This window comes from Onthophagus taurus, chromosome 7 (assembly GCF_036711975.1).
Source record: "Onthophagus taurus isolate NC chromosome 7, IU_Otau_3.0, whole genome shotgun sequence".
Taxonomy (NCBI): domain Eukaryota; kingdom Metazoa; phylum Arthropoda; class Insecta; order Coleoptera; family Scarabaeidae; genus Onthophagus; species Onthophagus taurus.
This window is the reverse complement of record NC_091972.1, coordinates 33,158,476-33,164,836: the sequence shown is the minus strand read 5'-3', so window position 1 is coordinate 33,164,836 and position 6,361 is coordinate 33,158,476.

The following is a 6,361-nucleotide window of genomic DNA, read 5'->3' as shown; positions in this document are numbered from 1 at the left end:
CATTAATCATCTCATTTATAGTATATCTCGACAGTGCATAAACAGTCGTGGGGGTGTAACATTTTATTAACATAAATTGTTGGTGTTTTGGTTTTCAATTGTTATGATTTACTGCTGAAATATATACAAATTACATGGAATTCAGCTTTGTAATTCAGCTCTTTCGACGTGTTGTAATCTTTTGGCACGTAATTTACTTTAAAGGCTAAGAAACAAAAGCTCTTCTCATCCATTCTTAAATAGTTCTCGTAATGTTTTGGGTCTTCACTTTTCAGTTCTCTCAATAAATGATTTTCCAAATTATTACGATTTGCTATCAAAGGCTCCTCTGCCCCACTCGTTTTTCCTTCTTTTTACGTTACTTTTTCAACAATAAATATATGTGTAATTATAGAACTCAAACAGGCACCACAAGCCAAAAACTGTCGTTTATCCATTTTATATAATAATATGATCAAATATATTACGTAGTGTAAACAACATATTTTTCGTAATATTCTCATTAAACTTTATATTACAAATATTTGAAGAACTATGATAGTGTAATACCGGCCTTAGCCTAGATTTCCGTATAAAATTTGTATACTTTTTTGCTGTACTTTTACTTTATGCTATATGTACCATATGACGAGTATAAGAGAAGTCTTTCTTAATAACACAATAACGATATCTATCTATAGACTGTTCACCTACATGTATATCTTTGAACATTTTTAAACTATTCTAGTATACCCTAAGCAATCATAAATTATTCTTCGTATATTCCAATTAACTCAATAAGTTACTTAAACTCCATTAGCTTACTTTGAACATAACTCATTTAACGAAGAGTCCTCCTTCAGAAACCCACGCAGAATTTTTATGCAGTAATTTTCTGACAACGATGATTTTGGCTATCTCATTAAATTTTGTAAAGCCAATCTTAATGACTTATTGAAGGTAATTGGCAATATTTATCCTTATTTTGTTTAATTTCAAATATTATTGAATAATTAAATCTTCATCAATTATTAACAAAAGCATCTACTTTTCAACGAGCAATTTCATTTTAAAAGAACTACAAAATTAGCGATGTAGATTTTTCTTTGGATAAACTTAAAAATTATTATACCAATTATTAATGAAAACATATAGTTTACGATGAACAAGTTTGTGTGGAAAAGTACCCTTTGTTTTTGAGGTATACATTGTTAAAGTTAATTAACAATTTTTTGGATTAATATTAAAATTTTCCTATAAAAATTGTTATTAAATTGTCACCAATTATTAATAAAGACATATGCTTCTCAATACATAATTCCATTTCGAAAAGACATTCTTGGTTTATGACAAAATTTATTCAATTTATTTTCAAATATTTGTGGATTAACTGTAAAATTTGTGAGAAATTAATTGCTTGGAAAATTATTGTAAAATTATCACCAATTATTAATGAAAGCATGCAATTTGCAATGAGCAAGTCCGTTATGAAAAATCACTCTTCTGTTTTAAAATATAGCATATCTTTTAAGTTTATTAGCAATTTTTACAATTTTTTGGATTAATATTGAAAAGTTCTGAGAAATCGAGTTATTGGAAAATTATTATAAAATCATTACCAACTATTAATGGACGTATATAGTTTGTAATGAGCAAACTCGTTTGGAAAAATCACTATAGGTTCTTCAGATAAAATTTATTCAAGTTAATTAGCTCTTTTTACAATATTAGATTGGTGAAAGTACCTTGCTTATGAGAGCTGGAGTAGTGAATTAGGAAATATCAAAAGACAATATTTTTACATATCTATCAATATATTAATATGTACTAATAATTTACCTACTAATGTGAATGGTTTTCCTGGTATATATTTATGTCTATCTATAAGTTTTGAACCCACACCGTTGTAACCGAGTACTTCCTACTATGCTAAGTACTGACTTGGTAATCCTGAACTAGGTGTTAGGTATTGGTTCTTTTGGGCTATATTGTGTAGTAGGGATGTTTGTCCGCTTAGATATTGTATCTGGCGGACATAGTTCAGAATTACCAGTAATATCAATTTCGCGTAATATGTAAAAAATCAAACTCGTCTCGGAAATATAAAGATTGCAATCAGATCTGTTTTAAATATTCATTTGAATAATTCCCGTGTTGTCTTTGTGTATATATCTACCGGGTTATTCAACTCCTCTACATTTCCTCTCTATCTTCATCCTTGTCGTGTTTATTGTCTTAGTGCAGTATATTCTTTGGTAGCCAGTCTTGACCAATTCTTTGTACATAACTGTACCATCTACGTTAGACAGATCTTATGTCATCTACAATGTCATTGTATACTTTCATTATTCATTATATTCCTTATGTCTTCGTTTAATCCTTTCCAGTCTAGATTTTCCACTAGCTCTTCTTCAGCAATCCATTTCTTTGGCGTTTCTTATTTTTTGTATATGTATGGCCAGGAATTTGCATGAGCAGTAATGTTTCGTGTTTTGCTTATAATAATAATAATACTTTATTCCTCCATTTTACCAAAAAAGTGTAGAGTGCGTCAATTTAATAATAATTACATTGTAATATAATACAAATTGAATCAAACATTAAGTTTTAAAAACATGACAATGGTACACAACGGATTTTCCGTGACAATAATTCTCAGTCTTCTCCGGAATCTCCGAAATGTGATTGTAGATCTTGATACTCTGGTATAGAGCCGTCATCGGAATCTTAGTAAGGTGCGTTTTTGGTGGCACCAGATAGCAGTTCACCTTCCCGCGTGTGTCTCGAGGTTGTGATATTTCATATTTTTTGATAAATTCAAAGTAATTCTTCTTAACCAATACGGCACATTCCAGAATAAAAATTCCATGCAAGGTAGGTATTTTATAGTCTTTAAAGTAACTTCTACAGCTATTAGTATTTTTTAGACCAAAGATTGTTCTTACACACCTCTTCTGTAATATGAAGATTGTATCTTCAATGTGGGCAACTACACATTGTAACCTCCCTGATAGATTGGATTTCATCCATGACAAGCTAACACCTCTAAAGCCAAGTCTCTCCAACTTGGTCAAAAGGATTGAATGATGTACACTATCAAAGGCTTTTGTAAGATCCATGAACAATGCTGTTGTGGCCTGTTTTCCATTTAATCCCAAGACAATATTTTCCAACAGTTGAAACATCGTAACCAAACTTACGATCTTCCCTTCCGAAAACCATTTTGATTCTCGTGCAATATATTATATTTGTTTAAATAATTTATAATTCTGTTGTGTACAAGCTTCTCATTCATTTTTGCAAGATTGGATATGAATGCTATTGGACGGTAGTTATCATAGCAGGACTTGTCTCTTTTTTCATAGACTGGGATTATTACCGTCTTTTTCAACTCATCCGGAAAACCCCCGTCAGTGAAGGATGTGTTTATTAAATGCGTTAGCGGTTTAACCAAGTACCTTGCAGAATGCTTTAGCACGCTCGTAGATACTTCACCTTCACCCATTGCCGTTGTGTTATTTAAATTATTTATTATTTGTAGGACTTCAATTTCGTCCGTTAAGTATAATATGTCTGATATAGACAGATGTTTTCAGTTTTAATAAGTTAACCACTAAGCTCCATTTATTATACTCTTAAATTAGTTTTCCTATCATATATTCAGCATCATCAATATCATCAATATCACGTGCAATCACAACTTGATTGTCAGGAAGTGCCAAGGTGTAGAGGGTTGATGTATCCATTGATTTTTTATTTTTATTTATATATTTGTCTTTGTATCCAGTTTACAGAAAGAAATTATAGAGAAATTAATAGTAAACACTATGTATATAAGGTAAACAAAAACAAAAACTCCCGTAACACGCCATATAACTAATTTCTATTATGATCAGTACCAAGCAGCTGGCGCATGGGGGTAACCGCAAAAACTGAAAAAAATCAGTTTGCACGCGGCTTTCGAGAAAAAAAAATAATAAAAATTCAAACATAAACATTATTCTTACTGTGAACAAAAATAACAAATTATACAACACTCAATTCAACATTAAAAGAACTAAACCATAATTGAAAAAAGTCCATCTATCACGCCATCATTAAGTGATTTCACCCATCTTTTTGAAAAGTATTTCCACCTAGATTTCACCAACGTAAGGTTCTGTGCTGTTAGGTATTCCCTAAACTTATTATATATTTTAATGGAATGGTAAGAGTAATGTCTTTGACCTACAGTCTTATTTACGGGCGGTATAACAGCACGATTCTGGGATGCAATCCGAGTAGAGTAACCATGTGAGACAGTCGCCAATCGGTCCGGTGATTTTAGAATGTTATTCATAATTGCTAAGGTGTATAACTGTTTAATAGTAAATAAGTCACACTCAGCAAACAACAACGCAGATGGGAAAGTACGGGGCCTATGCATCATTATTTTTATAACACCTTTTTGAGACGTAATTAATTTCTGAAGGTAAGAATCAGCTGCAGAGCCCCATGCCAATATGCCATATTGCAGGATTGATTGTATAATTCCAAAATAAAATATCTTAATAGTTTTGAAATCGCATACATGACGTAATCTTTTGAACATGTAAGTACTACGCCGAATCTTGTCAACCATCCTTGCAATATGAGCATTCCATCTCAAATGATTGTCAATTAATACACCCAAATAAGTAGCAACTTGCACAGATGTAATCCTTTTACAATTGCAATCTACCACACAACAATCATTTTCATGAATTGGAAGGCTAGAAAAGCTACTAGTGGTATCCTTTCTGATGGTAAATCTCATAAAAGATGACTTGCTATCATTTAAAATAAGTTTACTGCTATTTAGCCAGTTATTTATTAATCTCAAATCTGCTATAGCTTTATCTTCAACATCTGCCCAAGAACGGCCTTCCAAAAACAGAACGGTATCATCCGCATAAGAGATTAAGTCTCCATTGAGTGTTAATGAAAGCAAGTCATTTATATAGATTAAAAACAAAAGCGGACCCAAAACTGTTCCCTGTGGCACTCCGACATTCATCGATACCGAACAGCTGAGACCTTGACCAATCCTCACATATTGAGATCTCTCGTGCAGATAGTCCCACATTAATTTCAAAGGTGTACCTCTCACCCCATAAATATCGAGCTTACGCAACAAAAAACTGTGGTCAACCGTGTCAAAAGCTTTAGCTAGATCCAAAAAAACAGCTAGGCAAGGCCTTGATTTCTCAAAACTATTTTTAACTTTTGTTGTAAGTTCCGCAATGGCATCACTTGTTGATTTACCCTCAGTGAAGCCATATTGATTCTTAGAAAGAATACTATTTTCATTAAAGAAATTTATCAAACGTACTTTTAATAATTTTTCAAAAATTTTTGCGAAATTATTTACTAAAGAAATAGGTCTATAATTACTTACACATTGAGGATCACCACCCTTAAACACAGGTACGGCCACAGCCTTTTTAAAAGCTTCTGGAAAATAACCTAACACAAAACATCTATTAAATAAATTGGATAATGGAGATGCAATCAAATGAATAACCTTCTTAATAAGAATCATCGAAATATTATCGCACCCGGCCGAGTTGCTAATCTTTGATTTTTGAACAATATCCATAATTTCATACTGATTAGTAGGCGTTATAAAAAATGAATTCCCACAACGTTGAATACGTTTGAGATCCTGATCATCAGATGCATACAAATTTTTCAACAATTTTTCCGCAACGTCTCTAAAGTACATATTAAACTCACTCGCAATACCCAATTCGTCATATATCTTAGTATCGTTATCAATCTTAATGCATGATATACCGTCTCGTAATTTATTTTTACCAGTTAATTCCTTGCCACAATTCCATAGCCGTCTGGTATCATTTTTCAGTTTACAAATTTTTCGAGTATAATAATCATACTTCAAACTGTTAATGATTTTTTTTAACATAGTATTATATTGCTTATATGCTGTTTTAATCTGGTTGTTTCTATCATCTAATCTGTACTGTTTATACAAGGTATCCCTAACATTTATAGATCTTACCACTCCGTCCGTAATCCAAGGCTTACGTTTCCTATTTTTGGCAGGAATTCTCTTTCTGAAAAAAGCACCGTCCCTGTGATTACTTATTGTGTCACATATAAATTTAATTGCATCATCAATATTCAAAGGAAGATTTGTGAAGTCTTGTGAACCCATAGTGCTAATAAACTTGTTATAATTAATTATGTTCCTGTACCTATTAGTTTCAATACTCTGATTACTATCACAACTATCAGGGAAATTCAGCTGTAAAAACACAGGACAGTGGTCAGTAATTTTTGAATGCGATATTATTGATAGAAAATTTTCCCGCGGGAGAGAGGTTTTAACAAAGATGTGATC